The sequence below is a fragment of the Felis catus genome, chromosome C1, assembly GCF_018350175.1.
Source record: "Felis catus isolate Fca126 chromosome C1, F.catus_Fca126_mat1.0, whole genome shotgun sequence".
Classification (NCBI taxonomy): Eukaryota; Metazoa; Chordata; class Mammalia; order Carnivora; family Felidae; genus Felis; species Felis catus.
In genome coordinates, this window is record NC_058375.1 from 81,587,312 (window position 1) to 81,602,951 (window position 15,640).

The following is a 15,640-nucleotide window of genomic DNA, read 5'->3' on the forward strand; positions in this document are numbered from 1 at the left end:
GCCTGTAGGAGCCCCTCGAGGGAAATATCTTTGATGCTGGTGGAATATTAATGCATCCTAGGTCCCTGACCTTCCTCTTTCACTTCATCTTCTGTTTTCTAAACTACATAATGACTTTCATATACATGACAAAAGCATTAGAACAGAAAAAGCCTCACAGATGAGCAGCAGGGCTGTGTGATATTAAGAAGTCCTATTCTTACTCCTTTGTACAATTTTTGACCACCATCTGAGACTGTATGTGCAGGTAATTTCTGATTTGAATAGATACTGGTGGAAAGAAGCATAATCATATTGTGTTAATGCAAATGCCCATCAAAAGCACTGCATGAAGATAAATTAAAATATAATTCTTCAATAATGCATTTGTCCATAGGATGATTTTGGACAGATTAAAAACAAACACCTTGATATCACTTAGACAAGTGTGTGGATTGTTTCCAGGGAGGCTAATCAGCAGCAGATTATGAATGGGCCAGTAAATCAAAGCCGCCTACATTAAACCTTGTAGATTAGGTTATAGTCACAATTTGTTGTACATAATTTTTCAATAAAAGGGAAAGAATTGATTTTTTCCTAAGCATAAATAATATAGCCTAGGAAAATTCCGTAGCAAATAATAAGAACTAGAATGTCAGAGGAAAACAACTTGGTAGCAGAGTGCCGATAGCTTTTAATTGCTTTGAGTAAGGTAAGCATCCTCAACAACTTCCAAGAAATGCAACTTTCACAACTCCGTCTTTTTTCCCATTTGTTTACCCCTACCCCTTTGTGCTGGTGGTCACTGTATTTCCTGCAAAAATGTTTGAGTAAGTTAAGAAGCTTACAAAAAGTATATGCATCCAAGCTATTTTGAAAAGGGATAAATAAAAAATGCCCCTGACATTTCCTTGAGCCTTCAAAGAAAAGATCACAGGTTTTCTGTATGGAGAAAATGAAGAAAGTTGTTTGTAGAGGCTTCTTTTGTAGACGACTTTCCTCCTATTTAAATGACATAAGAAGGGATGAGATCTGAATTTGTCTGTTGAACATACTATTTTTAGTAATTCCATAGAAAAGCCACCGTGCAGGGTTGTGGTTTGGGGGATTTTTGGTGTGTGTCTGCAAACATTCATTATGCATTATTTTGTTCCTGGCACACTGTTAGGCAGTTGGTTACAAAGATGATCAATATAGACATGTTTCTCCTGCACTTAGGCAGATCATAGTCTAGAATCTTATAGATAAAAGCTATATTCATTAATTTATTGGACAGAAAATCTACCATGTGGCAGGAACCATGTTAGACGCAGTGAAGGACATCGAGTTAAGCAAGACATGGTTCCTCCCCACCCCCTGAGGCATTTTCAGTTAGTAAAAGAGGCACCTGTGTACATTTACAGTCTTAATTGAGGTTAACCATCAAATGTGTTATGAAGAGAGATGGAAGTAAAATGCTAGGAGATTCAGAGGAGAGAATAACTTCAAGCTTGAGGAACTAGTGACAAGGATAGGATCGTGGAAAGGATGGCATTAAAAGTATCTGTAGGATTTAAACCAAAGGCATTTGTGGGGAGCTGGAAAGGCACTTAGGTGAAGGAAACAACGTGAACAAAAACGTGAAATTTGTGTTTCAGAAATTCATCTCAATGGATAAGAAGGTAGAAGATAGTGGTAGATATAATGATTTGATGTCAGATGATGGAACATCAAAGATTTGGTATCTTTTCAGTCAGTGAAGGGGAATTATTGAAGGATTTTGTCCACTGGAGTGTGATTAACAAATGACTGATATGACAGTGTGGTGTATCTTGCAGAAAATAGAGGAGAGAGTGGAGATGGGATAATGAATTAGGAAGTCTCCAAAATAATGCAGGCAAGTAACCCAAAAAGTTCAAATAGCAGTGATCTAGTAGAAGAAAGAGTTCAATGCAATTATGCCCAAAATAATAGACATTTTAAAAAGCTTCATTATTTTGTAATGAAAATGTGAATAAAAGGAAGGTCAGCCAGGATTCTAAGAAAATACTACTAAACACAATAGATCTGGAATTTCTGTGAGAGTTGTTCTTGAAAGAGTGAAAATCAGCACTGGGGTGAACAGGGCTTGTGACTTCAGAGAGCACTGGGGCATATTTTCTCATCAGCAGGTGTAAATCTCTTGGCAAAAGGGAAAGACTTTCCTTGTTTCTTTTCCCTGGAGTGCTGGTCTCAGAAAAGCTGTGTCTTAATTCAGTTTACAAAGTTTCATCCAAACCCAGCTTGGTAGCCATGAAAGGAGTTCTATCTCTAGGGAATAGAACAGAATTAATCTAAAATGATCAACTCCAAGGAGAAAACTAGTGCCTATGCGAACCTATCACATAGCTGTCTGACCATTTTAACTTCATTTAAAAATAGTGCAACACTTGTTGTTTAGTGCGTTTCAGAGCGTGGAAGAGATTAATGATGGACTGAGATAGTGGGGCTTCTTTAAAACCCATATTAAAGAAGAATAATGATCTAACATGCAACTTCATGGCACTGAACTCTAGAAACTTAAGTCCATTGCTTTAAAATCCATTAGGGACAACATTATTGCATTTGCTGGATATTTTTCCCTTCACAAGTCCTGCTTTGTGACCTAGGCACATCATTTGTAATGTGGGTGATAATGAAACTAAATGCTTAAGACTATGTGTGGTATTTTCCACTAGGCTCGATGGCAGAATGTTCCAAAACTGTTTTATTTTCAATGCTAAATGCTTTGGGTTTTAGACAGCTTAGCTTCTCCTGTTTCTATAGTCAGTGATTAAGAAGGGCTGGTCACACCCTCTTGAGGTGAGAGGACTGCAGCCTATTTCCCCTCCACCTCTTTCTCCATCTCCTTTCTGCCGTGAACCTAGAGAAGTAAGGAATGGTCTCAAGCCTGCTCCTTGTGAAAGAAGTCCCATTCTTTCTTTTTTCTCTCCCTCTTCTTTTTCAGAGACACCCTCTTCTTCCACCTGGCAGCTGGCTTTCGAGGGCACACTGTTCAATGTTTGTATACTAATCCTCAGTCTTCATAACAATCCTAAGTATACTATTACCATTATCCTTATTTTATTTTACTTTATTTTTAATTTTTAAAAATTTAATACAGTTCACATCAGTGTGCCAGGTTCATTTCAGCTCTATGACACCCAGTGCTCACCCCAAAAAGTGCCACCCTTCATACCCATCACCCATTTAACCCATCCTCCCACCCCCACCCACCTCTAGCAGCCTTCAGTTTGTTCTCTATATTTAAGAGTCTCTTATGGTTTGTCTTCCTCTCTGTTTTTATCTTATTTTTCCTTCTCTTCCCCTATGTTCATCTGTTGAGTTTCTTACATTCCACATATGAGTGAAATCATATGATATCTGTCTTTCTCTGACTGACTTATTTCACTAACTAGAGGGTATCATTATCCTTATTTTATTTATTTTTTATTTTTGGCTGTTTTTTTTAATGAAATTTATTGTCAAATTGGTTTCCATACAACACCCAGTGCTCATTATCCTTATTTTAAAGATGAGGAACCTGAGGTAAGAAGAGGTAAAGTCACTAAAATGACTATACTTGCATGATCCAGAACTCTCTTGCTCCAATGACCGCAATCTGAGCCACAACACTATGCTACCTCCTCAAACTGAACCATATATTTATTTAATGAACCACTCTAGGGTCGTGACCTACAGTTTGAAAAATAATAAATGAGAATATACTCAGGGGAGGATGAAGTTGATGAATGAGATGATTAGAATCCACATTATTCGGATAATGAAAGGAACTAGAAGTATAAACGAATGAGTAATTTGCAACTTTTTTCAGATATTTGAAGGCTTGTTTGGGGGTAAGAAGAGAAGTTTAGAATTGTTCTTTATGACTCAGAAAATAAGATCAATTCTGTAGGCAGGAAAGGTCCACAGAAAGCAACAAGTTTTAACTCAGTATTACAGAATTTTCTAATCATTAGACCTGTCTAAAAGGACAGTGGGGTCACTTATGAGGTTATGAGTCTCCTTCTATTTAGTCAGTAATTATTGAACATAAACCAGATATACAGCCATGGGTGAACAGAGCCAGCAAATCCTATATTCTCATGCATTTCCATTCTAGTGAAGTAAGACAGATAATAAATAAAACTGGGTATATGTGTGTGTATAAAATATATAAATAAATGCATAACAAATTATATATAATATTATAAATAAACATGAAATATAAATATATGTTTACGTATAAGTATATAACATTATATACATATAACATATTCAATACTTATTATGTATTCATATTTTATGTATTATAGATCAATATATTGTATAGCAATAAATATGTAATATAAGTAGATATATAAAATATGTAAAATTATATATATAAAGGAAATATAAATCAATAAATAATACTGCTACACTGTGCTAAAGGCTATGAAGAAAAACAAAGGAACATAAGGTGATAGAGAGTGATGTAGGGAGAATGCTAATTTATGGAGAGTTTAATAAAAACTTCTTATAAAGGTGACGTTTGAATAGAATCTTTGTAAAAGTGAGAAACAGAATCTTGTGTTATTAAGGAGGACAGTATCACAGGCAAAGGAAGCAGCAAGTACAAAGGCCTTGAACTACATGCACTTACTTGGTAGACTTAAAGAATACAAGTGGCCAGTATTTGGGCTGGAGTGATCAAGAGGAAACTAGTAGAAGATAAAATTAGACAGTTGCAGGTGGAGGAGAGGCATGGTAGATTATGTAGGACCTAGTAGGTAAGGCTTTAGAATTACTTGAGTAAGAAGGGAAGGAGTTGAGGCAGAGGAATGACTTGATTCACTTTAACTTTTAAAACTTTTTTATTTTATTTTATTTTATTTTATTTTATTTTATTTTATTTTATTTTATTTTATTTTATTTTATTTTTTAGTGTTTTATTTATTCTTGGGAGAGAGAGAGAGGCAGAGCACCAGCGGGGGAGGGGCAGAGAGAGAGGGAGACACAGAATCTGAAGCGGGCTCCAGGCTCTGAGCTGTCAGCACAGAGCCCAACGTGGGGCCCGAACCCACAAACTGCGAGATCACGACGTGAGCTGAAGTCAGACGCTCAACTGACTGAGCCACCCAGGCACCCCTCACCTAAACTTTTAAAAGAATCACTTTACCTGCTGTGTAGGAAATTGTGGAATAGATTAGTTAGGTCATCACTGTGTCACTACAGGGGTGCAAGACAGCCTTGGATCATTACTTATTTGGGATGTCATCAAGGAAATTCACTGCTTTCTATCTTACAAATTACACTAGAGCACCTCTAAAGTCTCTTCTGACTTTAGGATTTGTGATCTTGTACTTCACCCCACATTTCACATTCTTTCCAGTGCTAAAAGGTGATGTCCAAACAGCTAATGATGTTAGAAAAATAAAGGTAGACTTAATGGCAACTAAACAAAAGGAAGACTCTTAAAAATAAGTTTTGTACCTTATAATCCACTGTTTGTAACTGGACTAAAAGCAGACTGGAAACGATTGGTCACTTCCATGTAATTCAAAAGAGGCCAAGTCTGTGAAACCACTTAACTCCACCTCCTTAGTCACAATGACTAAAGCTGTGCCCCTACCCTCTACTGAATAAACAAACAAACAAACAAACAAAAAGCTAAATGCTTTTGAGACTGTACGGTTTAAAAGTATGTTTTAGGGGTGCCTGGGTGGCGCAGTCGGTTAAGCGTCCGACTTCAGCCAGGTCACGATCTCGCGGTCCGTGAGTTCGAGCCCCGTGTCAGGCTCTGGGCTGATGGCTCAGAGCCTGGAGCCTGTTTCCGATTCTGTGTCTCCCTCTCTCTCTGCCCCTCCCCCGTTCATGCTCTGTCTCTCTCTGTCCCAAAAATAAATAAACGTTGAAAAAAAAATTTTTTTAAATAAATAAAAAAAAATAAAAGTATGTTTTAGGGGCACCTGAGTGGCTCAGTCCATTAAGCATCCAACTTCGGCTCAGGTCGTAATCTCACAGTTTGTGAGCTCGAGCCCCACATCGAGCTGTCTCCTGTCAGCACAGAGCCTGCTTCAGATCCTCTGCTCCTCTCTCTCTCTCTGACCTTCCCCTGCCTGTGCTTTCCCTCTGTGTCTCTCAAAATTAAAGAAAATGTCTAAAAAAAAAGTATGTTTTAAGTTAACTGAAAATATTTTCTAGAGTTTTTAGTAAAAAACATCAGACAGATTGTTTAAACTCTGATTTGGTCTTTGTTGAACTTCATGCCTTCAATACTTTATTCTTTTATTTATGGGATAGCATATATAAAAGTCTATCTTCAGGTACAAGAATTCAGTAATTCAGTAAGTTTTATAAAAATGCAATATGATGCCAAAATGATTTGCATATGTGTAGTTTATAATTTTATGTTTTCAATTAATTTCATGTCGATCTCATCTTCAGAGCAATATCATAAGCTGGGTAGGGTAGCTCACAGTATTCTGTGAGTATTAGGAGAGGATTTGGATGTTCTTATCTTAAAATAATTGTTAAATTACTTCCCATTTTCTTGTTTGCCATATGAAAGTATGACCTCCTTCAGATCAAGGTTCATATCCAAATATATTTTCCATGACTCCTCAGAAGTAGAAAGAATGCACTAGGCACTTAATAAATATTGTTGGATAGAAGCCTAGAAGTCTGAATTTCTCTCCTGGTGTCACCCTGTTTTCCCATGGTACTAGAAATTTACTATCCCACACTTGTTACTCTGTAATTTCCTGGCTGAGACTCCTAGGAATCAACAGTCAATATGTAAAGAAGAAAGAATAACAAGTCTTTTTCTATCTGAGAAAGTGCAGATGGGAAGTCAGCTAGGGGGGAAATCTCCCAGGTCTGAGAGGAGTTTACTGTAATAAAGGGTGGTTTCTTTATTTGAATAGTCGTGTGGATTCAACTAAGCATTTAGAGGCTGCTGGCAAATTGAATTCATTCATTTATTCTTTTATTTTTCACTGTACAGTGGTAAGAAAACCAAAACAGTACAGAAATTTAGTTTCTCCCTACACAGAGTATACATACAAGACAGGGATGCAAAGTATGAGCACATGAAGGATGTGAAAGCAGAGTGGGGAGAAAGAAGCCAGTGTGGGCACGAGTTGTGTAGGGGTTGGTCTTTGAACAGTAAACAAATGGCCAAGAAAGCTTTCAGAGTTACAAGGTATGTGTAGGTTTTCTCAAGACTGCAGACGTGCATCTTGGAAGCAGATGGAAAACAATGGGGAGTTGGTGGAGAAGAATATGGATACAGGAACAATAGAACTCCAAAACTGGAAAGCACTGAGATCTACATGACACCTTGTAGAAAAGGAGAGGCATATTTTCTTCTGAAAAGAGAAAATGGGCTATAAAGAAAAACATGCATCTTACTTTTCCCAAATGAAAACTGTCCCTTCCCTTAATGTGAACCTGTGCCTTCATACTATGTGAAAAGTACTCATTCCTTTATCTTGTATATTCTCTTATGACTTTAAGGAATTGCTAACTTGACAGCAAAACAAGTCTATTTACAACCCATACTTCTCATATGTATTATCTTACCCCAAAAATCTGTATTAATAGGTGAATCTGCTATTTGACTCTTCAGTGGTTAGTACAGTCTATTGCAATTTTTTTTTCAAGAGACATAACCTTGTTTACTAAACTTCAAAAATAAATGTGACCTCTGTAGATAGTTTCAACACATCCAAGTGTGATTTGGTTGAGGCATATGGGATGAGAGGGAAAAGGCTCACGAGATAAAAGGTTACTTCTCACTCACATTCTGCCTTCAACATTTTGCATTTCTTAATGAATCCACAGAACCCCTGCTGCATCAGGAAAACTTTTAAAAGATACCATATGCTTCTGATAACCCTACTAAATTTCTTAGTACTTTTAACATGTTTTCCTTGTAACTATTGCTACATTTGAAGTACACTCGTATGCTATTTAGCTGATGCTTCCAGTATCTATATCACAATCACAGTATCGGAGCTCATCCCCCATAAAGAAACCTAGAAAAAACAAATCTCAATTACATAATCACATTATTAGGGCTAAGAAACAAGCTAATATCGTAGTATATCTTCTCTCCTAATATACACATATATCATTAGAACTGACAAGAAAAGACATAAAGTTATACATATGCCAGCTACATAGGAATGTGGTTTGAAAGTTCTGAACCTTTTCCAGGCTGTCTTAAAATGACTTTCTGCTATTTCTGTAGGTAGGTCACACATTAACTCATTTTACTTTCAGATGTGTAAAAAAAATTATGCATGAACAAGTCCTCTAGGTTATAGATAACGTAACATAACAACTGGGAGATAGTGTATTTTAAACTGATAATGAAAAGTCTTTCTTTTCAAACAAACTCTTCAACCATCCAGTTTCACATCACTGATGGACGACAATTCTAGAGAATATTCAAGTACGTGAATAAGCTTTCGCTTGGCCTCCAATATTTTTCCAGTGAATATTTAGTCCATCAAAAAGTGTTTTTTAAAATATCTAGCTATCACCCAGCACTGTGCTAGGTAACAGGAAATATATCTAAAGCACTTAAAATCTAGCTGAAAAGACTACTGAATAATTCAAGATGGTACATAACCAAGTAGTTGGTGAGTGACACAAAAATCATGGATTTTCTAGAGTTTAGCAATTTTCTATTCCCTTCCCCCTTGAATTGTGAAAGAAGAAACTAAAGTTCCATGAGCTGATATGACCTTCCCACAGTCACAACTTATTGGGGGTGAGTTTGGAACTAGAGTACATCAATTTTTGACCCACTGTACAGCGCTTATCTCTAAAAGGCAAAGAAAGGAAATACAGGTGTGGTTTGGATTAGCTGGAGATAGAAATATAAAGGAGCTCAAAGTTGAAATTAAATACTTGTACTGAATACTTCAAACTGGAAATGGTATTTTATTCAAAATGGTATTTTATTCATGAACGCTTTCCAAATGTTGATAACTGCATGATGCAAGGTATTGACAACTAATGCATTTATCATATATGCTGTGTTCATAATTGATGCCTTAATGCACTTGTAGCTTTTCACCTGAATTTATATAAAAATGAGTGAGAAAGCAGTTCTGTTGCTTTAGAGTGCTTTCATTTATCATCTTACAAATTTATCTCTGTGTTCCTGTTTCTCTCAACTTTTGGAAAAATAATCTTTCATACCAGTTATCTGTGTTCTAAGGAAATTTGTTCTGCTTTGATTATTTTGTCCTTTCATTTCTATGGGGCACATTCAACTTCAGAGTGATCAGATATTTCTCTGATAATATTCTTATGATTTCTGATGCTTGGTTTTAAAATTTCATATGGGAGTATAATTCTAAAATTATTTTCATGTAAAATGCTGTCCTTTGAATTATTATAGGTTTAATTTAACAACCACCTTTAAATACCAAATGCTTTCTACTACATGTTCTTTTTCCTTTTCTAACCAGAGTTCTAAGTTAACATTCTGATTAATTTATTTTAATTTAAATCATAAGAGATTGGGATTTGTTAAGCATAATACATATATACTTGGATTTATTATTGTTCTACTTGGTCAAACTACAATGAAAGATCCTCCTTCTAGAGTCTTTCATGTTCAGTCTTATACCAAGATATTGTATAATATCTAAACTATCAACATATCCACCAAACAACATTTGGTGATATCCATTTTATTGTTCATAAGAGTTTTCCATGTGCATTTTTTCATGTCTTCAGACTCATAACTTGATTTAAATGGCTCCAGAAATATTTCTTTACAAATGAGTTAATAGGTAATATCCATTTGACTTAATTATTTCAACTTTTTCTCAGATACCAAGATGCATACAATTTTAATGTCCTTGAGGCTTATTTGAAAATCAGGATACAGAACTAGTACTAGCAGTAGATGTCTAATCTCATGACTGCTTTACGCCATTACACTTGCTGTCGTTCCATATAGATCAAGTGGACCCTCAATACTGGTCCATTCATTGGTCTTGACCTTGGTTCTGAACCCCTTTTCTAAAGATATTGTATGACACTTCTCTGTTTCTCTAGCTGCTAACCCTGTGATTAAATTTACCTTTTAAGACATTGACTTTTTCTCTGAAACTTGTTTCTCTCCTTAAGTATGCTTTCAATTCTCCCTTGAAAATCCTATCTGATTCAATTAGATGTTGTTCCCTCCGGTAGGGTTTGCCCACACCAAAAGAGGAGGGAATGAGACTCATTTAAGGTAAACTTTAAACCTCAGGGTCTGACTGTGGTATCACGTTAGTGTCACTGAATGAGATATTGGGATTGTTATTTTCTTTGGCCTCTATTTTGTTTTCCTCATATAGAGAAAAAAATTCCAGTCATGCCAAAGGCTATATGTGGTACTGAAATTATCCTCTGGGAGGATATGGCATTTGAAGTCAGCAATTTCTATGTGTAGGTCTTGCCTGAGTTCCCTGAAGGCCCTGAATTATGACATTTTCTACTTCTCCTATCACCTCCAGAAAAGTAACTTATAAATAAAAAGTGCTTTGTAACTACTGTTTTTATTTGTTGACACAACTTTGTGCAAAGGAGAAAATTATTTTACAAACATCACCAAAAGATCTGACAATATCTTGCAACAGTAGCTAGGAAAAGAGGTTGTTCAAATATCAAAATAATGTACAAGAGTCTTAACTTCGCTAAAGAAGACAGTCCCACTACAGAACATACATAAAAGCCACTGTATGTGGTTTCTCTTCTCCCCAAATGTTGAACATCTACATTAACTGTTCCCAGACCTCATGTAAGAATCTCAATATACAGTTTGAAACCTCTCTATAAACTTTACATGACTGGCTAGGCCTTTCAGCAATTAAGGTCAATTTCTAAAATCTTGCTATAGATTCTCAAGGCTGACCACACACATCCCATCTGTTTTGGCAAAGACGCAGTGAGTCATGTTGAAGTGGCAGAATCCCACACTTACTTGTCTTGTGAAGACAAGTAACTCGGGTCCTAACAAATCTTATGTAAAAGGAGCCACGGTATTCATAAAAATCCTAAAATAAGCGTACATATACCTACCTACATACATTACATTTATGTCTCAATTAAGTATTTTCATTTATTTTTGAGGAGAAAATCATAAAAGCTGAGCTAAAATATTACTATTTAGAAACAGCCACTAAAATTCAGTGCTTCATTAACATTTGGAAAGGAAACTGGGGTTCTAAGAAATTTCAAGCAGGCAAAAGTGGAGAGGTTGTTTTCCAAAAAGCTAAACTCCTCTTAAAAACCCAAATTCTCATGTCCTTATTTGGCGCCCTGCTGCTTGAGGCCTTAGATCCTCTTGTAAACACACACTCACGAGTTTCACCCTCAAACCCTTCAAACCTTGTTACTGCTCTCTTATTACACAAACTTCTCTCCTGTTTCCTCCATAATGTCTTATCTAAAGGAACTTTTTCCTCCCTCAGAGAAGTACTAGCATTGAGGAGGATGCAAATATTAATCCTTTCCCACTGCATTTCCCCAAAATCTTTTCCAGTCTACCACAAGTTTCTCTTTTTCTTTCCAGAACAGCAGAGAAGTACTCATCACAGACTCCTCTAGACAGTGGTTACAGTGTTACTATTTTTAAAAGGAAAAGAAAATGACACAAAATTTATCTGATACATTGGTTTAAAATAACATGAAATCACTTCAATTCATATATGGTCTATTCCACCTTATGGATTTCAAATTCATTCTCTGTGAGTACTAGTGGAGCACTTCCTTTTTATTTATTAATTTTTAGCATGTATTGATTAAAAACATAATTTTGAACCCAAAAAAGCACATTCTTCAAGCAATTAGGTTGGATCTTACATCTCTAAGACTGTGCAATTATAAAAACAAACTGATAAAAAGATTATTATATTGTAAGACAAAAAACAAACCAATAGATCTATAAAGTGAATTACAAGATAAGCTTCCTGCATTCCCAAAGGCAAATGATGCTGGGGAATTTTTTTCAGATCGAAATTACCCTTAAATAATTCACATTACCTGCTTTTAGGGGATTGCAGCTCAGGTATAAAGTATTAATTTTTGATGCTTCAAGTTGTAGTTCTATATATCATATTGTGACAAAATATATTCTACCATCTAAGGTGGATTCATACTGTCTTTAAATATTGGCTTGAATGGAGAGATTTCTTTAGTGATTTTTCACTTTGTAACAATAAAATAGAATTTCTTTATAAGCAATGAAACACTTTCCCCTGAAATTTATGTTATCATCACCAAACACTTGACTTTCAAAATACCAATTTATGCACTTCTTCTGGGTTAGATAGTGACCCTTATCACTTTCTTTTAAGGCACTTTTCTGTTTAAGAGGCAACACAACAATATAGAAACATCATTGAACTACATGTCAGAAAACCTGGTTTATATTCTATATTTTTCTACTCATTAAAGAAACCAAAAGCAAGTTACTTAACATGTTTCTTCCTCTATTTTGTCATCTAAGGGCACTGGGTCAGACACTCCCAAAAATTGTTTTAAATTTTGGAAATCATGGCTCTAAGAGTATTTCCCATTTCACTATATCTAAAAATATAGCTAAATCATCTCAACCAGCTTTTCTATCATTTAATTTGTCACCACTCATAACTACTTAACCTCCAGATCCTATAATATTTTCCTAAGTGTTATATATCAAACGCTGACAACCCCCAAATTTATTTTGCCAGATTTTTCTCCTGCTGCCAAATCTCTCTTCAAAGAGGCAGACAGAGGGTTGGACTTTGGACCAAATACTAACTGCTTTCCAGGGAATATGATTAATTTCAATTTTGTGATTAAGCCAAACATGCATCTTATGATAAACATTCAATTCAATTAAGTGAGAATTGCATTAGCCCTTTCCATGAATCTGACACTGCTCTTTATATTTAATGACCCCTTATTTTAAAGCACCATCACATGCATTTTGTTGTATTCAAATATCTACCTTTACTTTTTTTCCATGATGAAACTTCACAAATCCAGAGAGGGCTTGGACTTGGAGAGTGAGGCCTATATTCTTCAAATGCAGAACGGTCTGAACTGTAGAGTACGGTCATTTTCCAGCAGTTCTAGGATGAAAAAGAGAGTACTAGGAAGTTGGCTATTTTCCAAGCAATCAAGAAAAACATGTCAGTATTAAGCAGAAAACGCATAAACCACATGAGCATTCTTATCCATTCTGCAGACTGAGAAATTGCTTCCGGTACCTAAGGAAGAGGCCCATTTAGTCTGCTCACATTCCATTTCCTTTTTTCCATTTCCATTGTGTTGAGGTATAATTTAAAAACAATAAAATGCACCCATTTTAATTACAGAGTTTGATGAGTTCAACAAATACATGCTCCCATGTACCTACTACTACTGTCAAGACAAAGATCATTTTCATCACTCCCCAAAATTCATTTATGCCTCTGTCCAGTTGACCCCTTTTTTGCACCTCCTGACCCAGGCAATCTGCCTTCCACATAACAACTGAAATTTGCCTTTTTTTGGCTTTCTTATAAAAAGAATCCTACGGTATGTTCTTTTTTGTATGCCCAGATTCTTCTGTTCTCCATAATACTTTGAGATTCATACATGTTGCTATGTTTATTGCAGTTCCTCCCTTTAAATGCTGACTAGCATTCCATTGTATAGATGTACCACAACTTGTTTATCTATTCACCAAGTGATGGGCACAGGAGTTGCTTTCAATGTTTATACTATTGTGAATAAAGCTCCTATAAACATTCATGCACAAGTCTTTGTGTGAATATGTTTTCATTTCTCTTGGGTAAATAACTAAGGGTAGAATTACTAAATCATATGTCAGTACACTTTTAACTTTATAAGAAAATGCCAAACTGTTTTCCAAAAAAAGTAGTACCATTATATACCCACAAGCAATATGTGAAAGTTCTTTCAGTTACCAAGATAGTAGTGCTGAAGACTCTAATTATGTTTCACTTCTATTTATAATTTAACTTATTTGTATTTGCAAATGACTGCAATATAGTGTAATGGTGAAGACCATAGACAGAAGCCAAACTAGCAAATTTGGGTGTTTGAAGTAGAAAATATTCAAACAAAGAAAACTCTATTAAAAAGTTCATAATGACATTACTATTTATATTTGCCACAAAAACCAAGATAGTACATAGTACATATACTCTTTCTACAAGTATGTTTTGGAAAAAAAAAACAAAACAAAACTTTTTCCATTAAGTAATCAATAAATTAAATGCTTCTTAAGATATGCTTTATAGACAGTACACAGATTCTTCTCATCTTAGTATTTTAGAAACAGTAGGTAACTATTTTTAATATGCTTAGACTCTTAAAGCTTGACTAATATAAGTATAAAAAATCTTCCTCCTTGTACAACAAAAAGATAGTACAAGAATTCTACTCCCATATTAGCTTGTGATCACCTCAAGGGCAACATCCCTATATAATTCTTGTTTTATTCCCTTTGGGTAGAATGTGGGACAGGAGGCAAATTTTCATTAAATGAACTAGGAAAGAAATAAAGAAAAGAAATAAAGAAAAGAAAAGAAAAGAAAAGAAAAGAAAAGAAAAGAAAAGAAAAGAAGAAAGAAAGAAAGAAAGAAAGAAAGAAAGAAAGAAAGAAAGAAAGAAAGAAAGAAAAAAAAGAAAAGAAAGAAAGAGGGAAGGAAGGAAGGAGGAAAGTTAGGAAGGAAGGAAGGAAGGAAGGAAGGAAGGAAGGAAGGAAGGAAGGAAGGAAGAAAAGGAAGGAAGGAGGGAAGGAAAGAACTCCTCTCGTACCATGTAGCACTTTCTACTTTGCATTGTCTTTGTTTGGGTATCTCATCTCCCTTCCAAAATTGACAAATCTTTCAGGGTAAGAACAATGTGATCCATTTTTACATTCCTTACCACATGCTGCCGTAATGCTTATTGTTTAAATAAATGAGTAAAACTCTTTCCTTTAAAATTTTTGAATTCTAGCTGAGGTTTTATGGAAAATGAGAAGTATCCAATAGGGAAATTCACTATTTCATTATCAAAATTATCCACGAGCACGTCAGACCTTAGGTAGAACTGGGTCATTTACAGTTCACCATTAAAAAAAAAAAAAAGGTGGCAGGAGCATTCTATCTCTAAAAATGCATTTTTCACAGGAAGGTACATTGTCGTGTTCACTGTTTTCTCCTTAGTGTCTGAGCACTTGATACCTCTTTTGTAAATGAATGTATCCAAAGGTGAGTCATCGAACATTTGTTTAACAATCTTTTAATGAACATTTTATCTCCAGTGATGTGCCAAATGTTGTTCTAAGCACTGAGGAAACAATGATAGATACATTCTCTGCCCTCATGAAGCTTATATTCTAATAATGGAAACACATAACAAATATTCTAGTAGGGGAACAACTAACCAAGCAGAAGGTGGTAAGTGCTTTAAAAAAATAAGAGGGAGACAATATCAAAGATCAATAGGCAAGAAGATTAAAATACAGTTTCATCAGTGAAGGTCTCTCTTTTAAAAAAAAATGCAACACATGAACAGAGAAACTTGGAGAAAAGGGAGATGTTCATGATTTTGCTCAGGAAGGAGCCCTCCAGGCAGAGGGAACAACACGTGGAAAGGCCCTATTATAGAGGTGCATTTGGTAGATTCCAGAAATGGC

The 15,640-nt window shown here is 35.4% G+C and overlaps 1 long non-coding RNA gene across 1 annotated transcript in view; it reads right to left on the minus strand.

Moving 5' to 3' along the window:
* LOC123379706 overlaps positions 1 to 15,640 on the minus strand; it is a 544,236-nt gene that overhangs the window by 235,037 nt on the left and 293,559 nt on the right. The window contains exon 2 of the long non-coding RNA XR_006584574.1: positions 12,956 to 13,079. This is a non-coding gene — a long non-coding RNA (uncharacterized LOC123379706). The remainder of the gene's footprint in view (positions 1 to 12,955; positions 13,080 to 15,640) is intronic.